Below are 14,894 nucleotides of genomic sequence, written 5' to 3' on the forward strand. Positions count from 1 at the left end.
TACCGCCCCACCAATTTTTGTGTCATCATGGACTTCTTGATCATTGAAGTCCAAATTATTAATGGACACCACAAACAACATAGACCTTAGCATCAAGCTTTATGGAAAGCCACTAGAAACAGACTTCCAGTAACAGAAACAACCCTTAATCATCACCGCTGCTTCCTGCCCCTCAGCCAATTTTGGAACCAATGTGCCATTTTGTCTTGGAATCCATAAGTTATTACTTTCTTGACCAACCTGCCATTATAGACCTCATCAAGAGCTTTACTAAATTCCATGTAGACCACATCAAATACTGCCAATCAAAAACTGTCTTCCCTTAAAAAATCAATGCTGACCATCCCTGATTAATATGCCCCTCCAATTGCAGATATATTCTGTCCCTCAGAATTCTTTTCAATAACTTCCCTACCACTAAGGTTAAACTGACTGCCTGTAATTTTCTTGCCTGTCCCTTCACAATTTTTTTTTGAAATAATGAAGTGTTGCCAGTCTTCTGGTACCTCACCTGTGGCCAGAAAAGATTGGAAAATTACTGCCAAGGCCCCTGATATTTCCTCGCTTGCCTCCCACCACAGCCTGGGATTCATCTCATTCAGATCTGAAGATTTATCAATTTTTAAGTTTGCTAAACCCAAGTAAGTCAACTCTCTTACAATATCAATTCCTTCTAATATTTCAAAGTTCCGCACTCTAATGTACAAGTCTGTGTTGTCCTTTTCCTTCAGAAAAAATACCTGTGGTTTTTGAAAAAAAAAAAGAAAATTAACATTTTGTCAACCGTCCCCACATCCACACTCTTGGTGAAGTATATGTTCTAACCAAGACCCTTCTCTCATTCCTACCTGGTGCATCCTGTGTGGTTTCAGCAGAGACAGGATGCTCAACCCCTGCTCCCACTGCTCATGTGCTTTTGATCTCCATGTTGTAGGTTTGCCAGACACAACTTTATCTTTACCAATGTAGGGGAACCTGAAACCTGCCAGTTTCACTTCTAGTCAGACACAGATCACAGTTTTACACTAATCTCTGATTTGAAGCACGTTTCCAGCATTCATTGTTGTTCTTGCTCTGACTGTAAACCCAGTTGTAAACAGGATTCTGTTCCATATCAAGGAGCTCTGAGCCATGGAACACAGTGGCTGGGACACATTTCTTACAGACTGCAGGATTAACCCACACTGGGACTTTGCTGTCAGTGAAGTCAGACGAGAAAGACCGGAGTGCCATTTGTCCCCATCAGTGTGACGCTGAAGGATGTATCCAGGCTGAAGCTCAGTTGCTGCCGTACGATCCTCCCCCAAGATTGTCCTTTCTGAGCTTCAGGTGATATTAGACACTTGGGGAGAAATACAACGATCTACAGTGATGTGTTTGAAGTAAAGCTGATTTATTTGACATTTGTATATTTATTAAACTCCAGTCCAATTTGAGAGGTTATTAATATTCATCAGAATTGAACTCTAAATGTCAGAATAAAAATATCAAAAAGTTACAGCACACATCAAGGCCACTTGGCCCATTATACTTATGTTGGCTGAAATAGAACTACCCCGGCTTTACAGCTTTCCGCACCCAGCAGTATGACCAACAATTTCAGATTGTTAACTCTGTCCCCTACTTTACTTTCAATTCGTTTCTTGTTTCAATGTCAAATGCACACCTGGTTCCAGGCACATCTTTTGTCACTTTGTTTCTTTTCCAGCCGTAATTCCATTCCCTGCGGCCTTGAGGGTCTAACATTTCTGCTATTTAATGTCTCCTGCCAACCCCCTGTGTCTCATCCCCACCTTATTAGAAATCTATTACAATTCTGATAGCTCCCAGGCCTCTGTGATGTCAGCGCACCCCTGGGTCAGTGGCACAAGTTTTGAATTCACTTCCTCCAGAGAGAATCTGAAAACTTTGTAGCTGCAGGTTCCCCTAGATTTTATTTTGAAAAACAGTGAAATCGTTCCAGAGGTGAGTATTTTTGAGCCTTCATCCACAATTTTGTGCCTTTAGAGCTGTGCTCTAGATCTAATCTGTGATACTCCGACAGTCCAAAAATGTGCAGGTGAGGTGAATTGGCGATGCTAAATCGGCTGTCATGTGCGGGTTAGACAGGTCGGGTGAGCCATGGAAAATTCGGGGTTATGGAGGTACAGTGGGATAGAGGGTCACTGCAGACTCAATGAGCTGAATGGCCTCTTTCGGCACTGTAGGGATGCTGTAATTCAAACCAGTTGTGGTCGTGGTCACATTTTCCCAATGCCAGCCCCACAAATCACCAGGTTCATGTAGCTCAGTTTAATATGCTGCCTTTGTGTTTTTGCGGGTTCTTACTAATTCCTTTCTTTCTGCTTTACAACAATTTCACACTGTATTTGAGGGTGAGAATGAATTTGTAAATACAAATAGTCCAATTGAAATCTGTCGTAGGTTAGGAACTGTTTCTGCTGCTGGCATCACTCACAGGGAACAGGAAAATACAGTTTCAGTCACAAATCTTACAGGAAAGGAAAGGTTATAATCACCATGAAAGACTGAACAGCTTAAAACTCTTTTCTCAAGAAAAGAGGAGGCTGATAGATAACTGATATAAATGATAGACTTTGTCCCTGTATTGTCAGAGATTTGAGGTTGAAATCCTTGATTGTGAAGCATTTTTCATTGCTTCGAGATTGTCAAAGGCACTCTTTCTTTTTGTCTGTCTATCAGAGTTAAAAATCAGATGGATAGGTCACTGTCTGAGTGTCTTCACAAATCTCTGATTGAATTTGCCTCCCCCACACTCTCAGGCCCCTCACCACTTGCTGGGTCATGGAGAATTTCTGTCGTTAAAATGGGAGCTTACTTTGATGTTGCCTCTCCTCGTGCTTCCGCCCACTTCCCAATTCCCTGTGTAACTTCCAGCTGCATCTAGTCTGTCCAAATGGGTTTGTTGAAGAGCTTGAAAGGAGAGCAGACTGAAACTGAGAAATTAAAGAGTCAGACTGAAACAGGAAGAGAAAAATAAAGGGTTTTGTGGATCCCAGGATGATGAGAATCCAGGATCAGTCTGTTATATCTATTGACACAGTAAAAAGAGACAACATTCTCTGACAAGAGTTAAACTCAGGCGGCAGGAGAGGGAGCACTGAATATTAACAAGTTTTGTTTAAACACAGGAGATTTGTTCAGCCAGCATCAACTTGGAGTGTGTTAGACATGGATGTGAAGTGAGCAATGATGGAAAATATTGAGCTGCAGGTGGACAACTTTTATAGGGACGGGAGTAGATCATTCCACCACCACCCTCCACGCCACCCCCCACCCCCCACCCACCCCCTCCCCGACCCCCCAAGCCTGTACTGCCATTCAATGGGATCATGTCTGATCTGTGGTCTAACATTCAACTTCCAAAACGCACCAACCTCATCAATGAAACACCTCTGAACCATACACAGTGAATATTGATTTTTTTTTAGAAACTGTAAATATTGAAAATCAGAGGCAAAACCAACTGGAAACATTCAGCAGTTCTGGAGCATCTATGGAGAGAAATCAGAGTTAACCTTTTGGGTTGAAGTGACCCTTCAAGTGACCAACTGCAGCTGACCATTCCCTCTTTTCTGTAACACTCTCTGGAACAGGTTATGGTGCGAGGGGAATGAGATTGTCAATAACAACTGAGAAAACAGGAGGATGTACTCAATCAGAATAAAACCCATTTTGGTCTTTCGCATTTAAATCAGCTGTACAATTATTCATTATCATTTCAGAAACAGGATAAGAGACCAGGAATCAACTCTTTGTACCATTGGGCCTTGTTTCTTCTGACTTGATCCAGCCTACATGTGAATTCTGTTCCATAACAATGTGGTTGACTCTTAACCATCCTCTGGGCAGTTAGAATGGATGGTTAATATTGGCCGAGCCAGCGATGCCATGATCCCATGAACAAACAAACAAAAAACATCCAGTGACTGCAGTTACTTGTGAACTTGCTGGTGTTTCATCAAGTTGGATGACCGAGTGAATTTCTTCCCACACTCTGTGCAGGTGAATGGCTGTGTGTATTTGCTGGTGCACAGTGAGAGTAGATGATGTCCTGAATCCAGCCCCGCAGTGAGAGCACTTGAACAGTCTCTCTTCAGTGTGAACACATTGATGGTACATCAATCCACTTGAGCTCTTATAGCAGTTCCCACAGTCTGCACATTTAAAGGGTCTTTCCTCAGACTGAACCTGGTGATGTTTCACGAGGTTGGATGACCAGGAGAAATCCTTCCCACTCTTAGAGCAGGTGAACAGTCTCTCCCCAGTGTGAACTCGCTGGTGTGTCAGCAGGGCGTGGGGAGTGACTGAATGAATTCCTTGCCACACTCAGAGCAGGGGAACAACCCCTTTCCACTGTGAACCCGCTGGTGAGCCAGCAGGCGGGAGGTCATCACATATGGCTTCTCACACATGGAGCAGGTGAACAGTTTCTCCCTGGTGTCACTGCACAGATGTGTTTGCAGCTTGAATGGATAATTGAAACCCTTCCCACAGTCCCCAGATATCCACAGTTTCTTGTCAGTGTGGCATTGGTTTAGTTTTTAAAAAATCAGATGTTCTCCTGTAGTCTTATCCACACAGAATCTGTGCACAGTTTCTCTTAGCTACGAATGGTGCATCCACCTTCCATGTTTAAAATCCAATGATATTCAGCTTACATTATATTCCACAACTCTGTCAGATCCTGGTGTGATGTTTTGTATGTATTGCGACTGCACATCCTCAATTTCCAAAACACTGTGGAATTGATCTAAATCGAAACAAAAAGAGTGTAAGGTAACACACAAAAGCAAAGGCAGCTTTGAAACGAAAGTGAATGGATCTGGTAATTTGTGGGGCTGGTGCTGGGGAATGGGGACCATAAAAACTTCCAGATCGTCATTAAATCACAAACTGGTTCATTCATGTTCATCGGGAATGGAAACCTGCCGTTCATCCAGGACTGCCACTAGACTATGACCTCGATGGGAAGAAAGAAAGCTCTGGGGAGCGGATATTTCCTGCTGAGAACAGTCCATGGGCTTTATAGATACATTAAATGTAATGGGTTGTAACCTTTGTAGAGCTACCTGAAGAGGTTCCTTCCGTGCCCTTTAGTTCACTAAATACGTAATCCAAACAAACTAAAATAACCTAAAATCAGCAACAATGTCTAAAAAAAAAAGGGAATGTGAAACGGCAACATTTCAAACTAAATCAGAATGTGTTTGTAAGTCTCTGTGAGACACTCAGCATCCTGAGGTGTCCACTGGTTGTGGAAGGTATCAAGTCTGCTGCTGGTCACCGCACGCTTCCTCCATATGGTCAAACAGGCACGGAGACGATGACAGAGGAGAAGCAGAAACTGGCAGAAAAATGAAATTAAACCACAATTAAATGAGCCACGAGCTTATTGAGTGGCAGAGCAAGCTTGATGGGCCTTACCCATGCTCACAAATCTACTGTTTAGCAACAGCGACCCTTCCCAAACTCTGTCCATTCGGGTCGGGCAAATTTATTTTTACCGAAGGAAGGTCCTCCGACTTCCCTATGCCCTCCGCAATGCACAGCTCAAAGTCAGGAGCATGGAACTGAAACGTCACCAAATGTTGGGGAACAGTTTATTCAGGTAACTACACAGAGGTTACAACCTGTCACAGTGAATATATACACTTCCCATCGACTCTTCCCGGTTGCAAGTATCAACTATGTGTGAGTGAATCTGCTGAAAAGAAACCATGATCCTGTGGCTCAGGACGATCCATCAAGGGCACTAGGACCCATTCAGACCTATAAAAAAAGTGAAATCCCGCCCACCTATAGAGCCACGGCGTTGACACGCATGCGCTCTAATTTCGGCTGCCGTTTAACAGGAGCTGAGATAGTAGGAAGTGCAGATGCTGGAGAATCTGAGATAACAAGTTGTAGAGCCGGATGAACACAGCAGGCCAAGCAGCATCAGAGGAGCAGGAAGGCTGACGTTTCGGGCCTAGACCCTTCATCAGAAATGGGGAAGGGGAAGGGGGTTCTGAAATAAATAGGGAGAGAGTGGGAGGCGGATAGAAGATGGATAGAGGAGAAGATAAGTGAAGAGGAAACAGACAGGTCAAAGAGGCGGGGATGGGGCCAGTAAATGTGAGTGTAGGTGGGGAGGTAGGAAGGAGATAGGTCAGTCCAGGGAGGACGGACAGGTCAAGGGGGCGGGATGAGGTTAGTAGGTAGGAGATGGGGGTGCGGCTTGAGGTGGGAGGAGGGGATAGGTGGGAGGAAGAACAGGTTAGGGAGGCGGGGATGAGCTGGGCTGGTTTTGGGATGCAGTAGGGGGAGGGGAGAATTTGAAGCTTATGAAGTCCACATGGATACCATTGGGCTGCAGGGTTCCCAAGCGAAATATGAAGTGCTGTTCCCCAACCTTCGGGTGGCATTGTTGTGGCACTGCGGGAGGCCCAGGATGGACATGTCGTCTGAGGAATGGGAGGGGGAGTTGAAATGGTTCGCGACTGGGAGGTGCAGTTGTTTAGTGCGAACCGAGCGTAGGTGTTCCGCAAAGCGGTCCCCTAGCCTCCGCTTGGTTTTCCCGATGTAGAGGAGGCCACATTTAGTGCTAACACACCCCAACCTTAAGTTCACCTGGACCATTTCTGATACCTCTCTCTCCTTCCTGGACCTCTCTGTTTCCATCTCTGGCAACCACCTGGAAACCGATATCCATTTCAAGTCCTCAGTAAAGGGCTCACCTTTGTCCCCCTCCACCCAAACATCAATGAATACCGCTCAGGCTTGGACGTTGAACAGTTTTTCCGTCGCCTCTGCCTCCACGCTTACTTCTTTAACCGTGAGCCTAACCCTCCCTCTACTGACCCCTTCTCCCGCCTCCAACACACCCCCTCCTCCTGGACACCACCCCAAGGCCTCCTACCCTCCCTCGACCTCTTCACCTCCAACTGCCGTCGAGACATCAATCACCTCAACCTCTCCACCCCTCTCACCCACTCCAACCTCTCCCCCTCAGAACGTGCAGCCCTCCGCTCCCTCCGCTCCAATCCCAACCTCAGCATAAAACCCACGGACAAGGGAGGCACAGTTGTAGTATGGCGCACTGACCTCTACATCGCCAAGGCCAGGCGCCAACTCTCCGACACCTCGTCCTACCGCCTCCTTAATCATGACCCCACCCGGACCACCAAAACATCATCTCCCAAACCATCCACAACCTCATCACCTCAGGTGACCTCCCACCCACAGCTTCCAACCTTATTATTCCCAACCCCGCACCGCCCGCTTCTATCTCCTTCCCAAAATCCACAAACCTGACTGCCCTGGTTGACCCATTGTCTCCGCCTGCTCCTGCCCCACTGAACTTATCTCCACCTATCTCGACTCCATTTTCTCCCCCTTTGTCCAGGAACTCCCTACCTCCGTCCGTGACACCACCCACACCCTCCACCTCCTCCAAAACTTCCAATTCCCCTCCACTTCTTCCTGTCCCCCAGGCCTGAACAGTCCCGGTCCACTGCCACCCTCATCCGCTTAGCCGAACTCGTCCTCACCCTCAACAACTTCTCTTTCAATTCCTCCCACTTCCTACAGCCATAAGTACCCGCATGGGCCCAAGCTATGCCTGCCTCTTACGTGGTTACATGGAACAATCCCTCTTCCGTACCTACACTGGCCCTAAACCCCACCTCTTCCTCCGTTACATTGATGACTGTATCGGCGCCACCTCGTGCTCCCACAAGGAGCTCGAACAGTTCATCCACTTCACCAACACTTTCCACCCCAACCTTAAGTTCACCCGGACCATCTCTAATACCTCTCTCTCCTTCCTGGACCTCTGTCTCCATCTCTGGCAACCACCTAGAAACTGATATCCATTTCAAGCCCACTAACTCCCACAGCTACCTAGAATACACCTCCTCCCACCCACCTTCCTGCAAAAATGCCATCCCCTATTCCCAATTCCTTCGCCTCTGCCACATCTGCTCCCAGGATGAGGCATTCCACTCCCGTACATCTCAGATGTCCTCATTTTTCAAGGACCGCAACTTCCCCCCCCCCTCAGTGGTCGAGGGGGGTCTCGACCATGTTTCCCGCATTTCCCACAGCTCATCCCTCACGCCCCCTACCCGCAATAACAACCAAAACAGAATCACCCTCGTCCTCACATACCACCCCACCAACCTCCAGATCCAACGCATCATCCTCTGACACTTCCGCCATCTGCAATTCGACCCCACCACCAAAGACATTTTTCCCTCCCCACCCTTATCTGCTTTCCGGAGGGACCACTCTCTCCGTGACTCCCTTGTCCGCTCCACACTCCCCTCCAGCCCCACCACACCCGGCACTTTAACCTGCAACCGCAGGAAGTGCTACACCTGCCCCTACACCTACCCCCTCACCCCATCCCAGGCCCCAAGAAGACTGCACATCTGCTAATGTGGTATACTGCATCCGCTGTTCCCGTTGTGGCCTCCTCTACATTGGGGAAACCAAGCTGGGGATTGCTTTGCAGAACACCTACGCTCGGTTCGCACTAAACAACTGCACCTCCCAGTCGTGAACCTTTTCAACTCCCCCTCCCATTCCGCAGATGACATGTCCATCCTGGGCGTCCTGCAGTGCCACAACGATGCCACCCGAAGGTTGCAGGAACAGCACCTCATATTCCGCTTGGGAACCCTGCAGCCCAATGGTATCCATGTGGACTTCACAAGCTTCAAAATCTCCCCTCCCCCTACCGCATCCCAAAACCAGCCCAGCTCATCCCCGCCTCCCTAACCTGTCCTTCCTCCCACCTATCCCCTCCTCCCACCTCAAGCCCCACCCTCATCTCCTACCTACCAACCTCATCCCGCCCCCTTGACCTGTCCGTTCTCCCTGGACTGACCTATCTCCTTCCTACCTCCCCACCTACGCTCACCTTTACTGGCTCCATCCCCACCTCTTTGACCTGTCTGTCTCCTCTCCACCTATCTTCTCCTCTATCCATCTTCTTTCCTCCTCCCCCTCTCTCCCTATTTATTTCAGAACCTCCTTCCCCTCCCCCATTTCGGAAGAAGGGTCTAGGCCCGAAACGTCAGCCTTCCTGCTCCTCTGATGCTGCTTGGCCTGCTGTGTTCATCCAGCTCTACACCTTGTTATCTCAGATTCTCCAACATCTGCAGTTCCTACTATCTCTGCTTGTGGTGCGTTAGCTTCCTTGGTGTACTGGGTTCTATTTAGGATTGCTGCCATGCGTCCTTTGTCTGCTAGTAAGATAACAATATTCATGTCTTTCTTGAGTCTTTCCAGGGCTTTCTTCTCTTCTGTGTTGAATGTGTTCCACTTTCCTGTTTTGCTCAGTGTTCGGAGTATCGTCTGTCTGATGGTCCGTTGTACTTCTTCCGCGAGTCCGTTGTTCTTTAGTGTCGATTCCACAGTGAGTGCTAGACCCTGGCGCAATGGCTGAAAGCTCTCGGCTGTTCACTGGAAGTTTGTTGTTTCGAAACTATCCAGGGACTAAGTCCTCCGTACCGTTACCCAATCACCTTTCCCCGGGACACACTCCCTGAACCTCAGTGAGGGTTTTGGCTGCAAAACGATACCTCTCCAACCGTGTCAGCCCCTGAGGTATTAAGCAAGTCCCCAGATAGCCGGCTGTTTAACGCATAAACAGAAGCAAAAATGACAATGCGATCGCATTTTCAGACACACACAGCGCGAGGAGCCCGAGTGGCGAAATACTCACATAACTTGTAGCCGGGCCGGGGCTGTTGATTCCAAAATGCACCTCCAAACAGATTGGAGCCTTAGTCCATCGCCAAATTCGAGAAGGTTTCACATTAAAAAATAAATTGAAGTTACCAGTCAAAGCCTGGATTCCATCAGGTTTCCCTTTCGATCAGCACAGTGGGTGTGCATGCACCACAATGATTGCACGAGTCCGAGAAGGCAGCTCACCGGCCACCTCTCCAGGACAACCATCGCTGGAACTGAAAGAATGCATTTTGAACACAGAAGTCAAACAATATCCTGCTCGATTTAATCAACGAGAAAAATGTGCAAAATTTAAACACATTTTTCAAAGTGAACATGTGCTTCTGGTTTCTCATTGTTTCGTTCAATGTAATTCCTTAGAAATTAATAATGGATGCAAGGGGTGGGGGTGGAAGAATTGGGGGCTCATGAATATGTGCCTTTTCATGAAAGCAGGGTACATTCTGATAAAGCTTACGAGATGGATTGCAGATTTTGTTCTGTATCTTATTAGAGGACAGACAATTCTAGGGTCTCTGGTGAGATAATTTGACCAGATTGGGCTCATACAAGAAGTGGGCGAAAGCACAACCTCAGCGACCATTTAGGGAAACAGCGATGAGAGTGCTTTGGCAACTCAGACGTGCAAAGCACAATGGCTATGCAGCAATGCAGCAACATAGTTACAATGGCGGTCTGGGCACTGTAATTCGGTTCATTATCAGAACCAGGAAGGAGAGACATTCAAAAAAGCTGTTTCATTACAAGTAAATTTAATGGTCTACCCTTCCCCACAACATTAAATTTTGGCGAGTAGGCTGAATGCAAGATTACGTGATGAAAACAACAGTATCTTAACTCACACTGTTCACTTACTGAAAAGTACAACACATCGTGCCAAGATAATGAGGCAGCAGTGCTCTATTCAACCGAAGATGTCATTGTATGTGAAGCGAACGTGATCACCACTACACTCCAGAAACACAACGGCGCCACTGACTTGATGAAGCTTCTGTACTGTCACTCATCATAGACTGTGGGGATCAAAACAGAGCACTTTTCTGTGAATGCAACTTAAACTGAACTTGCCCTTGCAACACACTAGTGCGACAAAGCCCTGGTACAACTGGCAGCAGTGGGGTTTGAACCCACACTTCCTCAGAGACTGAAGCCTTAATCCAGCACTTTAGACTGCTCAGACACACTACCTAGACACCTCTGTACTCAAGTATGACTTTCTACTTTCTGCAACACAATACAAACAAACGGGCATGAAGGAGTTTTGAGGTTCCACATCCTGCTGCTGCGCACCATTCGTAGGTCTAATATGCGCAGCAGCAACATTAATTTCCCAGCAAATAACGATAGCCCTTCAATCAATTTGCATTTTTCTGTTGTAAAATTAGTGGAGGTGCTGATAGATTGGTTTTTGGGTGTTTACTTCTAAGTTGGTGCAGATATTCAGGGAGACGAGACAATGTGGGGACCTAACTCTGAGCTAGTTATGGGGACCATAGTTACTCCCCAAATCAGTTTGCAACATCAGAAATAAGTGCAGCACAAGTTGCAAACAGCAGATGTTCTTAAGCGAGGAATTGTGGCGCATGGCGGTGTAGATTCCATCTTTATCCATACGCAATTTTGCAAGAGCAGATTTCCGATCTCCGTTTGAGCCAGGACCAGAACATGAGCTGCTCTGAATTCCTTTCTTCATGCAGTTCCATAGCCAGGATCGCAGCAGAGTGAGCTTGATGACAACAAGCACAGACAAGAGGAAAATATCACTGAGTTCACTGGATAGCAGGGGCAGACACAATTGGCTGAATTGCATCATGTGCTGGTATGATTCTATGCTTTTGAGATGAGACAACATCCATTTCAGCAGACAAGAAAGAATTTATAATAGAAAAGCTGGAAATGACAGATAAGCTATGTAAATACTTTGTACCTTTCTTCACGTTGGAAGATACAATAAGTCTCCCAGAAGTTATTGAGATATAAAGAACTGGTGTGAATGAGGAACTGAAAAAATAATGATGAAGTAACATTGGAGAAATAAATAGAGCTGGAAATTGACAAATTCACTAACCCCAATTATACGTGTCCCAGAGAGTTGAAACAAGTAACTGGGGTGAATAATGGATGCATTCCTAGTCCTCTGTCAAAATTCAACAGCTTTTAAAATGGTGTGTTGGGATCAGAAGGTTGCAAATATATCACCACTATTTTGGAAAAAAGGGAGTGGGATTAAATAGGGAACTGTGACCTGTTTGGCTGACATCAGTATGAAGAAAAATAATAGATAACTGGAGACGGAGAAAACAATGATCAGATTGGGCCGAATCAACATCCGTTTATGAAGGTGAAATCATGTTTGACAAATACATCAGACATTTTTTGATTATGTTCCTAACTCCACAGATAAGGGGACCTGGTGAATCTGGTGCCTTTTAGATTTCCAGAAGCATTTCAGTCAGATCCCAAACAGGAGATTAGCAATCTCAGTGAAAGAACATGGGATGGGGATCAAAACAAAGAGCATTCCACTCCGACCAACCCGCACCCCCAACCCTATCCCGGTAACATCTAGGCCCAAAACATTGAATCTCCTGCTCCTCTGATGCTGCCTGACCTGCTGTGTTCCTTGAGCTCCACACTGTATCGGCTCTGACTACAGCATCTGCAGTTCTTCCTATCTCCCATAGCTAATCCACTGAGCCTGCACATCCCTGGACTCTATAGCGAATTTAGCATGGCCAAGCCATCTAATCTGCACTTCTTTGGACTATGGGGGAGGAGGGTGGGGAACCGGACCACCCGGAGGAAACCCACACAGACACAGGGAAAACGTGCAAACAATGTCCAATTTTGTGAATGACAAATACCTATGTGGGAATTTGTGTTGTTGGGATGACACAAAGACGATTCCTGCAGTTTTTCATAAGTTCATGTCTTACCGTGGCAACTGGAATATAATCTACATTATGTGAGGTTGTCCACTTCAGAAGGAGGAACAAAGCACCAGCTTAATTCATAAATGGCAGGAGATTGGGAATGATTGGTGTCAAAGGGACCTGAATGTCCATCTTTTTAGGTCACTGCAAACTAACATGGAAGTGCTGCAAGTTATTGGAATGTCAAATGTTTTGCTGGCTTTAACACGACAGGTTTGATAACCAGAATAAAGATAACTTGTTTCTATTTATAAAACCTCAATGATATCGTGCCTGGAGTATTGTTTGCAGGTTCTCTTAACAGGTCTGACTCTCTTCGTTCATCCTCTCAAAATGAACTTCTAACATCTTCCATACCAATGAAATATTCAAGAGCAATGTTAAATGCAGAAATAAACGAGATTTGTTGCTCTTGTACTTCTGTGTTCTAACGTTAGTTTCTGTTCATCCCCAATCTAAGTTGCTCACCAGTAAACAGCAGATTGTTCTATTGTAAATCATTTGAAGGATTTGGAAGTCAAATGCCAGCAAACACACCTGCAATAGTGAGTGCACTCACAAGTACGGAAATCACTGGGTAATGCTGGATTGCTTAATCCCTCTGGATGTGCTGTTTTTTTCCCAAGAATTACAGAGTGACAGTGGTTTGTTCTGAAATGAGTGCTGCAATTGCGCCTGACCTGCCCTTCTTGTTGTCCCACTGCCTGTCTCATTCTCTCCATTGCTTTCAGTCATCTTTTGCTGCCATTCAGCTCCATCTCTGCTCATTATCCACAATCCCCTCTTTTTACCAGGCCAGGAAAAAAAAAGCCTGTATCTTCAAATATTAAATGTTAACTCAACTCGAATGAATTGCACATCCTTGTGATTGATTTTATTATGAACATCAATTTCAGTTATATTTGAACTTTTAACATCGCTATCTGCTGGATACCCAAGGTCCCCAGTAAACCTCTCCGATGGAATCATGTTAACAGAAAGCACTGGCCACATTCATTTACTTAACAAAAATATCATTTGTTGAAAACAAATTAACACTGATCACACTCAAAGCAGAACTACGAATGATCAAAAGTTATGTCTACTAGCTGAAACGCCAAACCCCTTCTAATACTTTTGTGCACAGATGCAGACAGAAGCAAACAAAACAAAACACTGTTGCTCTCCACCTTGTTATCGCAGACTCCATCATCGGCAGTTCCTACTACCACGAGTGTAATGTGTGGAGGAAAACAGGGGGAAAACTTGGTTCAATGGCACCAGTCCACGCAATTCGAAGAAATGTTACTTTAGCTTCCCAGAACATTCTGTTCTCTGATCACTTTTGTGGACTCTTTCAAGGAAATCACAGAGTAATTGCTACACGCGTTGTAAAATCTCATACTCATTGTTTAAAGGCAACAACTGATAGAAACTCGTGGGTGAAAGGAATTTTTTTTTTCTTCAGGCTTCATTTACTTGACTGTAGAGAGAGAGACAGAAACTGCACCTACAGCAGTCTCGAAACTTCTCTCTCTCTCCCTCTCTCTCTCTTTCTCTCTCTGTTGTAAACAATCAAGCTGTTCACCAATCAGAGAATTAACTTCAGGGTGATGACTTCCGGCAACAACAATTGGTCACAATTTCACAAAACAATGTGCATCTGTTGTTCTTTCAAATGAAAAGCAATTCCATACATAATCATTGGTTTTAAAGCTGTCTTATTCCCACTTCAGTCCAAATCCTATTATAATCAAAAATATAGAGAATTGAGAAGGAGCCATCATTCCACTTGTGGATAACTAACAATACTTAAACTAGAAAGCCGAAGACTATGATCAATATTGAAGTCCACAATTACAATAACAACTTTTTAATCATCTAATCTCTCTTGTTTCAACACATCATTGAATGCAGTGTTACTGTAACATGTCAAGCTTTACAATCCATCCCTGTCTATTTTTCTTCCTTGCAGCAAACATAGCGATGATTGTGATCCTGTCATGGGGAAAATGTGGTCTCTCTCGTTACCTGCTAGCCATGTCAGCATTTTATTTACTGGTCATTATTCTCAACTTAATTTTAAGACACATTCCAATCGTTTATTCAGAATAGTTTTATTTTGTGACATCCTTCTGTGTGTGTGTAACATCCGTGCTGTCCTACTTCATGCAGCCATAGGCTGCTCTGTCTGGTTCACCATTGGTTTCACCTTTGACA

The 14,894-nt window shown here is 45.4% G+C and overlaps 1 long non-coding RNA gene across 1 annotated transcript; it reads right to left on the bottom strand.

Moving 5' to 3' along the window:
- Nucleotides 1-3,329: 3,329 nt before the first annotated feature.
- LOC125487634 lies at nucleotides 3,330-11,484 on the bottom strand. Its single transcript, XR_007266004.1, has 3 exons — nucleotides 10,618-11,484; nucleotides 9,734-9,977; nucleotides 3,330-4,774 (listed from the first exon to the last, which is right to left on the bottom strand). It is a non-coding gene; the product is annotated as an uncharacterized LOC125487634 (long non-coding RNA).
- Between the last annotated feature and the right edge of the window lie 3,410 nt (nucleotides 11,485-14,894).

This window comes from Rhincodon typus, chromosome 43 (assembly GCF_021869965.1).
Source record: "Rhincodon typus isolate 14 chromosome 43, sRhiTyp1.1, whole genome shotgun sequence".
NCBI classification, from domain to species: Eukaryota; Metazoa; Chordata; class Chondrichthyes; order Orectolobiformes; family Rhincodontidae; genus Rhincodon; species Rhincodon typus.